This window comes from Vigna unguiculata, chromosome 6 (genome assembly GCF_037176805.1).
Source record: "Vigna unguiculata cultivar grain cowpea cultivar isolate G323 ecotype 2 chromosome 6, ASM3717680v1, whole genome shotgun sequence".
In the NCBI taxonomy this organism is placed as follows: domain Eukaryota; kingdom Viridiplantae; phylum Streptophyta; class Magnoliopsida; order Fabales; family Fabaceae; genus Vigna; species Vigna unguiculata.
Genome location: NC_140797.1, coordinates 34,793,262 through 34,806,784, shown reverse-complemented (window position 1 = coordinate 34,806,784; position 13,523 = coordinate 34,793,262).

The following is a 13,523-nucleotide window of genomic DNA, read 5'->3' as shown; positions in this document are numbered from 1 at the left end:
CATGAGGCTGAAGGTGTTACTCGTTTACTTGGACTGGTTTCATGTATCTCCCACGAACCAACTTGCCTTGCTATTTTCTATTTAGTGCTTGTCAGGGATAACTTGAAAGTTTGGACATCAATTGTGTTTTGTTGAAACAATCTGTTTGAGAATTATCAAATGTGTCTTGGAATATTTGTTTAAATATACGAAAAATCTATGTCAAATCTATTGGATGATCTGTTTGCCGTTTTAACGGGCTGCCACAAGGATTGAAAACTATGATAGTTTAGAGCAGCCAATTTCTTCTGAGTTTGCTACATTATGAGGGCTCTATTTAATTCTATCTCCAATGTGAGAAACAACAGTATTTGGAATTATTTATTGTAATCTTCCTACACCTTATTTAGGGCCATCAGCCACTTCGAGTTTTCTCGGAATAATTGTTTTTCCTGCGAATTTTAGGTTTTTTTATCTTTGCATTCAATATTTTATTGTAGTTATTCTTCTACTGCTGAACTTGCGGATTTGAGTTCTTGTGTTTTTGTAATAGACACGGTAGAAGGTTTAGTTGTTGGCTAAACTTGTGGAGTGGGAGTTCTTGTGCGTTTGTAACAGGCACAATGTGATAATAGCCATCAGCAATTGTGTTGTTTGAACTTTTGACTCTGTCGATTTGATCATCTTCTTCTACTCTTTTTGCAGTGAAGACATAATATGAATGTTTGTTGGGTCGTTGAGACTATGGCGGTAGGTTATTGGACATCATGTGAAGCTTTAGGTTTTATTACCTTTCCATTAACTATTTTTCTTATGTGCTTGATTTGGAATGGTTGTACTCTTTTTTATTGGTTAGGAAAGTATTTGTGTCGGTCATTGTGTGCTTCTATGCTTGAGCTGTGCTGGTGGTGGATAATTTGTTAATTTCAGTTGAGTTTAGAGAACTTTGCTGTGGCTTTTCTTTCATAAAATTTTGATGCGACCCCTAACAACTCGAGGTTATTCTGTTTCTTAACAAAAGTCCAGGAATTGGTTGAAACGATTGCATTCATCCCTTTTCAGAACAAGCTGCTTAGCTTCTGAGATTTCTTTTGCAGGTCGAGTATTGAAAATCTTTGGAGTTTAGAGCACTTGAGTTTGCCCTTTATAGAATCCTCTGCACAGGTAGTTTGGATTTGTTTCGTGTATTGTTATCTTATTATTAGCATTTACGTCTCCCTTGGTTTTATATGAATTTGCTACTTTGTTCTGTGGGTTTTATGTCTTGATCAAGATTGTGTTGGGTTTGGGTGAAGTTTATGGTATTTGCGATCAATTAATGTGGTTAGATTTAAGACGTCTTGAATTAATAGTACATCAGTTTACGTCAATTAGAATGTAGTATTTTACTTGATAATAGATATCTATCAAATCCTTAGTTTTCTGTTTTCCTTCTTCAGCATGCCTTTTCGAAAAACATGATTGTTTAGAACAACCAATGGCTAAGGATGATAGCCTGAGTTCTTCTGAGTTTGCTCTCTATTATCATATTTCTTTTTCTTTCAACTTTTTCTTCTGAGTTTGCTCTCTATTATCGCATTTCTTTTTCTTTGAACATGATTACTGTTACATTTATTACCTATTGTATCATTAACCCTATGTGTAGGGTGTTGAGTGTGGGAAACTACCTATTGCCGTATCTACTGTTGCATGTAATCATGCCTAGTATCTTAGAGTAGTCTTTTCATATGTACTTGCTTCATTATAAATAGAAGAGGAGGAGAGTGGTACTGTTGTCCACTACTCATATATTTTAAAGTCTCAGTCTCAAGTTGGTATCAGAGTGGGTTGATCCCGCTCTGGTTTCTGGTCCGTCACCGTTGTCCGCGGTTGATTGCTTTTAGTCACCGCTGCTGTCCGCGGCTGTCCAAGTTCGGTTAACCTCGTTTCTGAACTACCCAACACTGCAAACAACATTTTGACTCTGTCCGCCACTGTCTGCATCCTCTGTCGCTATCCGCCGCCGTCCGCCACCGTCGGCCGCCGTCCACTGACGCAGTTCCGTCCGGAAACCACCGGATCTGAACCGTCTCTCCGCGCGACAGCCAACCCCGCCGGTGTCGCAGGTAGCGCCGTCGCGACACGCCTCCACGCGTGTCTTCTCTGTTCGCTGCAGTCAGGCGCGTGCCGCCCACGCGCCGCCTTCCTGTCGCCAGTTCGTCGTCGCGCCACCTCCGTCGTCGTCGTCGGAGCCTCCTCTACCCGTTTTGACCCTCAAATCTGTGAAGTCCAGTGGCACCTCTTGTGGAAATCGTCACTTTCGAATTCGAAAATTGTCACTGTTTCACTGTTTTCCGGTATCCTCTCTGTTTTCATTTATTCTCTTGATCATATCATGGCCACTGGAGGAACTGGGAGTGCTATTTCATTCTCCGGAAGCCCCTGCATTACGTTCGAGAAACTAAATGGCCAAAATTACTTAACTTGGTCCGCTTCTCGGTCAAGGACACCACGAACACCTTGAGAAAGATGGCAGCCACGTACCTTCTGAAAAAGCTGAACAGTGGAAACAAGCGGATTTCCAACTATGTGCTCTATTGTGGCAGTCGGTGGAACCACGACTTTTGATGTCCTTACGGGCCTTCAAAACTTGCCACTCGTTTTGGAAGCGAACTCAGAATATCTATGCAAATGATATTCAACGCCTCTATGATTCGGCGAACAAGTTGGCATCTATGAAAATGACTAACCATGATATGATGTCATTCATGAATGACGCTCAAGCTGCTGTGGAAGAACTTCGAATGTTCTTGGAAGTCGACTCTCTAGATGAAATGAAGAAAAAACTTGACAAGTACTATATGGTAATGATCCTCCGCTCTATACACCCAGACTTTAATCATATACGAGATCAGCTTTTGACCTCTCATGAGGTTCCTTCCATGGAAACTTTGATCTCCCGCATGATACGTGTTCCAACTCTTCAAACTCCAGAAACTCTTGCTGTAATGTCATGGTTGCCACCCGAGGAATAGGAGGTCGTGGAACTAGAGGAGGTGGACGTGGAGGTCGTGGACGTCCTCAGTGTACGTATTGTATAAGGATGGGTCATACCCAAGAAAACTGCTACACTTTAGATGGATTTCCTGCCAAAACAGCCAATGTCTCCCAGGCAGAGACTACTGACTCCAAGTTCACTGAGGACGAGTATCAAGAGTACCTACGCCTCAAATCCAACAGCTTGGTCAGTCATCTCAAGCTCCAAGTACATCAATTGTTTGCATCTCTCAATCCATGGAAGGTCACAATTCACGGGTAATTGACTCTGGTGCTTCTGATCACATTTCTGGTAATACCTCCTTGTTTTCAACCATTTCATTCCAAGAAAAATCTCATTTTATAACCCTCGCAAATGGTTCTAAAACATCTTCAAAGGGAGTCGGTCAAGCCATCTTATCTCCGTCCTTAAATCTAAAATCTGTCCTTTTTGTCCCTAATTGTCCTTTCCTTTCAATTTAATTTCCTTAAATCAAAACCAAAACATTGAATTGCTTGTAACCTTCGATAACAAATCTTTTGTTATACAGGAGCGTGGCTCGGGGAGACAGATTGGAGAAGGATATGAAGCAGGCGGATTATACCATTTTGGATCTCGTCCACGTGTGTCATGTGTTGCAGCCCCCAATCCTAAAATGTTACATGATCGGCTTGGTCACCCTCACCTGTCCAAGTTAAAGAAAATGTTTCCTGAACTTAGTCGTCTCCAGACTTTAGAATGTGAGTCATGTCAACTAGGAAAACATGTTAGATCTACCTTTCCTAAAAGATCTCAATCAAGGTGTACTTCTAGTTTTTCTGTCATCCATTCCGGGGGACCTAGTCGTGTCTCATCTTTTGGCTTTAGGTATTTTGTTACTTTCATTGATGAATATTCGAGATATACTTGGGTTTATCTTATGAAAGATCGTTCTGAATTATTATCCCTCTTCACATCTTTTTTGAATGAAATCAAGAATCAATTTGGTCAAGTTATTAAAATCTTAAGAAGTGACAATGCCAAAGAGTATTTTTCATCTGCTCTTTCTAATGTTTTGAGTTCCCATGGTATCCTGCACCAGTCTACTTGTCCTCATACGCCACAACAAAATGGTATAGCAGAAAGAAAAAATAGACACTTAGTTGAAACTGGTACCCTTTTGCTTAGTGCCAACGTCCTGCACCAGTCTACTTGTCCTCATACGCCACAACAAAATGGTATAGCAGAAAGAAAAAATAGACACTTAGTTGAAACTGGTACCCTTTTGCTTAGTGCCAACGTTGGCACGTTCCTGTCCATCACTGGGGAGATGCCATCTTAACTGCAGGTTTTCTTATTAATTGGATGCCATCTTCCTCTCTCAATCATAAGGTCTCTTTCTCCATTCTGTTTCCAAACAATCCTCTCTTTCACACTTCTCCTAGAGTTTTTGGTTGTGTATGTTTTGTTCATGACATGTCTCTCGGGTTAGACAAGCTTTCTGCTCGCTCTCTCAAATGTGTTTTCTTGGGCTATTCACGACTTCAAAAAGGGTATCGATGTTACTCTCCTGAAACCAAGAAATATTACATGTTTGCCAATGTTACCTTTTTTGGACAGACCCCTTACTTCTCTCCATCTGTTCAAGATGTCCATGTCATACAGCAGGTCCTTCCTATTCTCGTGGTTGAGTACAATATTTCCAATGTCCATGTCCCTCCAAGTCTCGACCAAAGTCCTCCTGAACCATCATCTCCACCTATTGATTCTCTCCAACACAGGACGCCGACGAATAGTCTAGTTGTTCCAGAACATGGTGAATCCCCTACTTCAGACTCTTCTCCCTCGTCTCTTGATCCCACGACTCCTGGTGAAGGTGATTCAGGTTGGCCCATTGCTCTCAGAAAAGGTACTCGTTCCTCTCGAAATCCACATCCCATTTATAATTTTCTTAGCTATCACCGATTATCGTCTTCCTATTGTTCACTTTTATCCTCAGTGTCTTCTGTTGTTATTCCCAAAAATGTGAATGAAGCACTTGCAGAGATGTAGGCTCTTGAAAGCAATCATACTTGGGAGCTCGTGCCCCTCCCTTCGGGTAAGAAGGCTGTTGGTTGTCGCTGGGTGTATGCAATTAAAGTTGGCCCCGATGGTCAGGTTGATCGACTCAAAGCCCGACTGGTTGCAAAAGGGTACACTCAGGTTTATGGCCTTGACTATTGTGACACCTTCTCTCCCGTGGCCAAGATGACTACTATTCGCCTCTTCTTTGCAATGGCAGCAATTCGTCACTGGCCGCTTCATCAGTTGGATATCAAAAATGCCTTCCTTCATGGTGATCTTGAGGAGGAAGTTTACATGGAGCAACCTCCTGGGTTTGTTGCTCAGGGGGAGTCTGGTATGGTATGCAAATTGCATCGATCTTTATATGGCCTCAAACAATCACCACGAGCTTGGTTTGGAAAATTTAGCTCCATTGTTCAGAAATTTGGGTTAAGACGCAGTGAGGCAGATCACTCAGTCTTTTACAAACATACCTCTCCTGGGAAATGTGTCTACCTAATAGTATATGTTGATGATATTGTTATTACAGGAAATGATACTACTGGAATATCTCAAGTGAAGGAGCACTTGTGTAAACATTTTCAAACCAAGGATCTCGGAAGCTTCAAATACTTCTTGGGCATTGAAGTAGCTCAGTCAAAAGATGGAGTTGTAATCTCTCAAAGGAAATATGCTCTTGATATATTACAAGAAACAGGTATGATTGACTGCAAACCAGTAGAGAGTCCTATGGACCCAAATCAGAAGTTAACAACAGAAGAAGGCGAATTATTCTTCGATCCAGAGAGATATAGGAGGCTCGTTGGAAAGTTAATTTATCTTACTATTACGAGGCCTGATCTATCTTTCGCAGTTGGAATTGTTAGCCAGTTTATGCAGACTCCATGTCTTGGACATTGGAATGCCATCATCCGTATTTTAAGGTACCTCAAGAAGGCTCTAGGACAAGGTTTGCTAGGAAATGTTCAAATCTTTGGGTACTGTGATGCTGTGATGCTGATTGGGCAGGCTATGCTATTGACAGACGCTCTACTACGGGATATTGTGTCCTCCTTGGAGGAAATGTTATCTCTTGGAAAAGTAAGAAGCAAAATGTAGTGGCTCGATCCACCGCTGAAGCTGAATATCGGGCAATGGCGTCTCTCACGTGTGAACTCATATGGGTAAAGCAATTTCTTCGAGAGCTTAACTTCTGTGAAATTTAGACCATGAAGATGTACTGTGACAACCAGGCTGCTCTCCACATTGCATCAAATCCAGTGTTTCATGAGAGAACTAAACACATAGAAATTGACTGCCACTTTGTTCGAGAAAAATTGATGACCAAGGAAATTTGTACTGGGTCAAATGACCAACTTGCAGATGTGTTGACCAAGTCATTAAGGAGACCTCGGATTGAGTTCATTTGTTCCAAGCTTGGTTCATACAATTTGTATGCTCCAGCTTGAGGGGGAGTGTTAGAATTATTACCTATTGTATCATTAACCCTATGTGTAGGGTGTTGAGTGTGGGAAACTACCTACTGCCGTATTTACTGTTGCATGTAATCATGCCTAGTATCTTAGAGTAGTCTTTTCATATGTACTTGTTTCATTATAAATAGAAGAGGAGGAGAGTGGTACTGTTGTCCACTACTCATATATTTTAAAGTCTTAGTCTCAAGTATTACCAAACATAAGGATTAAAATTTTTACTTGTTTCTCTGCATAGTTTCTCCATTGGTTTTTTTTTCTTGAATTTATGAACTCATTTCTTTTGTATACTTCCGTCTTCTAGTGTTCTTTACTTGAGGATTTGATGACAAAGATGTATGAAATTCAGGTGTTTGTGTTCTTTTCTTGTTAGCATGTCCTCGAGTCTGGGTTTTCATTTGCCGGTTGAAGAGTTAAAAACCTAAAATAGGGCATTTAAAAACTCAGAAGGGTGTTTAGTACTGGATCTTAAATATGTTGCACTATTCACTACTCCAACATCACACAGCCCTATTTATTCCTTTCAGATCTTATGCTGACTATATTTCTCAATCTTAGTCACTTGCTGATTTTTTTCAATACCAAAAGTTTGTTATTTTGCTAATAGATACGTGGGTGCAGGTTTCGGATGGTGATTCAGGAAACTTTAAGTTATATTATCTTTGCATTCATTATTTCCTTTGCGGTTATTCTGGCTAAACTTGTGGAGTGGTAGTTCTTGTAAACACGCACTATGATTATGAGGGGGGCTTTGGGATTTGTATGGTTATTCTACTGGTTAAACTTTTGGAATGACAGTTCTTGTAAACACGCACTATGATTATGAGGGGGGCTATGGGATTTGTACTGTTGGATCTTTGTCTTGTTTTGCAGTGAAGACCAGACCTTCTATGGTCGTGGAGGCAATGGTCGTAGATTTTTGTTGGAATGGCTGTAGTCTCTCTCCTTGGTTGAATAGTGTGAAGGTTGTAGTCACTATTTTTCTACGATTTAGAATGGATGTAGTCTCTCTCGTTTTATTATGCTTCCATTCACTATTTTTCTACGGTTTAGAATGGTGTAGTCTCTCTTTTTGGCTGTGGGAAGGTACTTGTATCTGTCATTGTGGTCTGAGCATGAGCGGTACTTGATCACTGAACATTATGATCATTGAGCCTGTTATGGGAATTTCTCCGTTAGTTTTTTAATTCTTGAATTCACGAATTCATCTTATCGTCCAAGTCCTTCATCATCTACACAGTTGATTGTACTTTGCTTGAATTCATGAACTTTATTTGGAAGCCATGGACTTTACATGGAAGCCAAGCAATGAATTGTGGTGTAGACATGCAAATGGTGTGTTGAAATGCTGCAATCTATGAAGGTAAAGGTTTTTATTTACCTGTAGAAGTAATTAGTATATCTAGGCAATCATGATGTGTAAGCTAGGAGGTTGAGTGTTGGATAACCTCTAACCTAGACCTAGTTGCAGCCTTTAATGTTTCAACTTCTTTGTATCTCCTTCATTATATATATAAATATCAGGAACGGTAGAGGGGACTAATTAAGCCCTTAAACATATCTTTGTTTGTTTTAATCTCAACTTGGTATCAGAGCGGGTCGATCCCGCTCTGGTTTTCGTCTGGTCTGTCCACCGGCACTTGTTGCCATCGTCCATCGTCCACTGCCATCCATCACTGTTAATCACTGTCTGCAGCTGTTCACTGCCATAAAACACTATCCAAAGTTACTCACTGTCACTGTTCACAAAATCGTCACTGTCTGCCACTGTTCCGCCGCTGTCCGCCACTGTTCGCCGCCGACTGCCGTCTCCGGCCACCTTAGTTTTTGCCGACGACCACTGGATTTGGAGCGAGCGCCTATCCGAGCGACAGCCACCCCTCGGTGCCGGAACCAGCCTCCCGTCCACGCGCCGTGCCCCATCTTCTCCGCTGCGAACAGGCGCGTCGTCTCAGGCCACCTTACCTCAGTTTTCTGCGTTTCTGCTCTCTGTTTTTGTTCCCTTGATCAGAAATGGCCTATGGAAGTGTTATTTCATTCTTTGGAAATCCTTCCATTACTTCCGAGAAGCTAGATGGACAAAATTACCTCTCCTGGTCCGCTGTCGTTGAGAAAGACGGAAGCCATTGAGAAAGACGGAAGCCATGTGCCTCAAGAAAGAGTCGAATAGTGGAAGCAAGCAGATTTTCAATTGTGTGCCTTGTTGTGGCAATCCGTGGAGTCGAGACTGTTAGTGTCTCTTAGGGCATTCAAAACATGTCACTAATGCCAGCTATATCCAACGCCTATATTATTTGGCGGACAAGTTGGCATCTCTGAAAATGACCAATCATGACATGATCTCCTTCATGAATGAAGCACAATCAGCCGTGGAAGACTTGCGGATGTTTCTCGAAGTCGACGCTTCAGATGAAATGAAGAAGCTGGACAAATACTATATGGTGATGATTCTTCGCGCCATTCATCCAGACTTCAATCACATTAGAGATCAACTTTTGACCTCTCATGAGGTCCTTCCATGGACACCCTGATCCAGCGTATAATTCGTGTCCCTATTCGTGTCCCGAAAGTTCCAACACTTGAAATTATCTGTTATGGCCGCAACTCGAGGAAGAGGAGGACGTGGACCTAGAGGTGGACGTGGAGGCCGTGGACGTCCTCAGTGCACGTATTGTAAGAGGATGGGTCACACTCAGGAAAACTGTTACTCCTTACATGGTTTTCCTTCTAAGACTGCCAATGTCTCTCAGGCTGACACTACTGAGTCCAGGTTGACTAGTACGAGTATCAAGAGTACCTACGTCTCGAGTCCAGCAGCCTGACACAATCATTTCAAGCCCCGAGTACTTCAACAGCTTGCATTTCTCAATCCATTGAAAGTCACAATTCATGGGTAATTGATTCTGGTGCTTCTGACCACATCTCTGGTAATACTTCTTTGTTCTCAACCATTTCATTTCAAGATAAACCTCATTTTATAACCCTTGCCAATGGCTCTAAAACTTCCTCAAAGGGAGTCGGTCGAGTCATCCTGTCTCCCTCCCTAACTCTAAAATCTGTCCTTTTTGTCCCTAATTGTCACTTTAATTCAATTTCCTTAAGCCAGTTAACCAAATTGTTCAATTGTTCAATAACCTTTGATCACAAATCTTTTGTTATACAGGAGCGTGGTTCGAGGAGACAGATTGGAGAAGGATATGAAGCCGGCAGTTTATATCATTTTGGATCTCGTCCATAAGTGTCATGTGTTGCAGCTCCTAGTCCTAAAGTGTTACATGATCGACTTGGTCACCTTCATCTATCCAAGTTGAACTTAGTGGTCTGCAAACCTTAGAACGTGAATCATGTCAACTAGGCAAACATGTTAGATCTGCTTTTCCTAAAAAGTCTCTATCACAATGTAATTCTAGTTTCTCCATCATTCATTCCGATATTTGGGGACCTAGTCGTATTTCGTCTTTTGGTTTTAGGTATTTTGTTACTTTCATTGATGAATTTTCACAATGTATTTGGGTTTATCTTATGAAAGATCGTTCTGAATTGTTATCCATCTTCACATCTTTTTTACACAAAATCAAGAATTGTCGAGTAATCAAAATCTTAAGAAGTGACAATGCCAAATAGTACTTCTCATCTGCTTTGTCTGCAGTTTTAAGTTCACATGGTATCTTGCATCAGTCCACTTGTCCACACACACCACAGCAAAACGGTATAGAGAAAGAAAAAATCGACACTTGGTTGAAATTGCTCGTACACTTTTGCTTGGTGCTCATATCCCTCTCCATCATTGGGGAGATGCCCTCTGAACTGCATGTTTTCTTATTAACCGGATGCCCTCCTCCTCTCTCAATCATAAAGTCCCTGTCTTCATCTTGTTTCCAGATAACCCTCTTTTTCACATTCCTTCTCGGGTTTTTGATTGTGTATGTTTTGTTCACGACCTGTCTCCAGGTCTAGCTAAGCTTTCTGCTCGTGCTCTCAAATGTGTCTTCTTGGGCTATTCTCGTCTTCAAAAAGGGTATCGGTGTTACTATCCTGAAACCAAGAAATACTACATGTCTGCCAAAGGTTTTTATTTACCATTACATTGTTGTGTTCCTCTGCATTAATTTTTAACTGGCTAAACTTATTGGTTTGATTCTGATCTTGTTTGTATTGATGGTGTATGCCTTAGTGTGGGAATTTGTAACAGTTACTACAAACTGACATTTTGGGAGGATTTGTCTGGATAAAATAATTTTCTTTGTTAAATATTCTATTTCACTACCAAATCCAGGTGTTGATTGATGTGGAAGAGTTTAAAACGGCTTATGATAGCACTATATGATAGCACGGGATGACCGATCTTAACTTATTATTAGGAGCGAATAAGGCTACTTTGGTTTTATGGGATCACTTGTTATCTTCTGTGAGTTTTGAGTTGGTTGGTAAGCTGTCAGGTATTTCCTTGTTGTTTCCATACCATGTATTGATCCAATCTTAAGGCATTAAGTTTCTAAAGTTGGATCTATATGAGACAACTTTGTTACCCTGATCTACTGGTATATCCTATTCTAATTGGATATTCTATTAGAAGTTACCTTTTAGTATTAAATAGTATTTTTTATATGATCTACTGGTATATCCTATTCTAATTGGATATTCTTTGTTGACAAATTCTTCTGGAATAGGATTTGTTTGAAGTTCAACTTGAAACGGCAGTAGCTCATGATAACCTAATTTCATCTATGAGGTTCCACCTTGTATTTATCTCTCATTTGGAGTATGTACAAGTATGAAAAAATATCATTGTGTTGATGTATGCTCGTTTTGTCTAGCTATCATTCTTGATCGTTGTTTTGACAGCGTAGTTCTGGTTTTCTTGGATTAGGAATTGTCCTAGTGCCAACGGTGTATGTACAAGTTTGAAATATGGGATATGATTGTCAGATATTTTCTTGGAATATAGAGGTATTTTCAAATGCTATTTTCTTGAAATATAGATGTTCCCTGTGCATATTGTACAACAATCTCGTGAGTTAGTAAACATACTCCTTATTCTAAAAGAAAACAATCACGACAATGTGATAACATTAAAGTAACTGTACAGAATCCAGGAGACCAGGATTCTGCTAATCCTAAGCATTTCGTGAACTCTTGCAGAAGTGACTGACGAAATCAACATGGAAATTCCCTAGAATTATTTCAGTCAGATTTTCCAGACATAATTTCAAGTTGGAAAATGCTTATTTGTGTACTTAAACATTGCTTAAAGTTTTTATTAACATATTTGCATAACTTAGAATACATTCTCAACTTATTTTTCAGGTTTCTTTACTAAAAGGGCCAATTCGCTTTTGTAATTACGCAAAGCAGATTTTTTAAATATTATAGGATTGGGAAACCAACCTTTTTTTCAATTAAAGGTTTTTCATTATTGATTTCTTAATTCAGATCTTAATGTGTGATACTGCCATTAGCAACACATTTTCTACTTGTGTGGATCTTGTTATTTGCATTAACTAAACTTCAATTTTGTTCTGCGATGAAGAAAACATCTATTATTCCAGACGATGAACAAGAACAACAAGTGGTAGATAGAAAAACAGAACTTTGATTGGAACCATGGTTTTTTGTACTTACTTTCTCTTTCAACTTCTCTGCCTTCTGTCACCTTATTTTTAGCTTTGTTCCGTATCCATGCTCTTTTAGCAGCTTCTATAAAACAAACTCTTCTTGCTTCCAATTTCACCTCACACGTCCTCAACTTTTAACCACTGTTTTATTCATGTCAAATGGATATTATATTACACTCTCAAGAAGGCTTCTTTTCTTCGCCATGTCACAATATATGGTGCGATCTCGTGTTTCTGCTTTGCTTCTGTAATTTCACTGCACTTTTCTCTACAGCCACCAACTCTTTGTTTTCTCTCTAAAAACACTGTCTTGCGTCACCCCACTTGAAATAAAAAAATGTTCAAAACTTCTTCTCTTCTGTGAGTGCAATGATTCATCATTCCTCCTTGGAAATTCTGAAGTTTGAAAAGCAGAAAGTGAGTTTGCTGAAGTTACTTTACTTTGTTCTTTTGTTTTTTTTCACCCTTGTTTATTTTTACTACTATTTCTGTTTATATCCACCGAGGATTTGATTGTTACTCCTCCCACTTTTTCGTGTCCTTTCTACTACCACTGTTGCAGTTGTATAATAACATTAGCACCTTTGTGCTTCTCTCTGTCATTATTTTTCTTGCATTTGAAACTTTCTTATACATGTTTTCCTTTGGTTTATACACTATGCATTATTGGGACGCCCCAACCTTATCAACCGTATGTAAGCAAAATGGAAATGGCAGTGTGTTTCTTTAAGGAAATAGTTGCTTTCTGCAAGATTCATGAAGCGCTCCACTGAATGCATTGTTACAATATAGACATTACTCTGATGAAGCAAATGCAATTCATCTCATTCCTATCACTTTGTTTTGTTTTCTATTGTCCTTTCTTAGTGATCTCTGTAAATCCTTCTTTCAATGATGATGTGTTGGGGTTGATCATGTTCAAGGCTGGTCTAGAAGACCCAAAAGGAAAACTCTCTACGTGGAATGAAGATGATTATAGTCCCTGCAACTGGGTTGGTGTCAAATGTGACCCTATAAACAATAGGGTATCTTCTCTTGTTCTTGATGGATTCTCTCTTTCTGGGCACATTGATAGAGGTCTTCTGAGACTTGTCCCTTTCTAGGATTAACTTCACAGGGACCATAGCTCATGACCTTCTCAGCATTGGTGATTTACAAGTTGTTGATTTGAGTGAGAACAACCTCTATGGGGTAATTCCAGATGAGATTTTCCAGCAATGTTGGTCTCTAAGAGTGATTTCATTTGCCAACAACAATCTCACAGGTAAGATTCCTGATTCATTGAGCTCCTGCTACTCTTCGGCAGTTGTGAACTTTTCCTCTAATCAGATACATGGGGAACTTCCATCTGGAATGTGGTTTTTGAGGGGACTTCAATCAATTGATCTTTCAAACAAC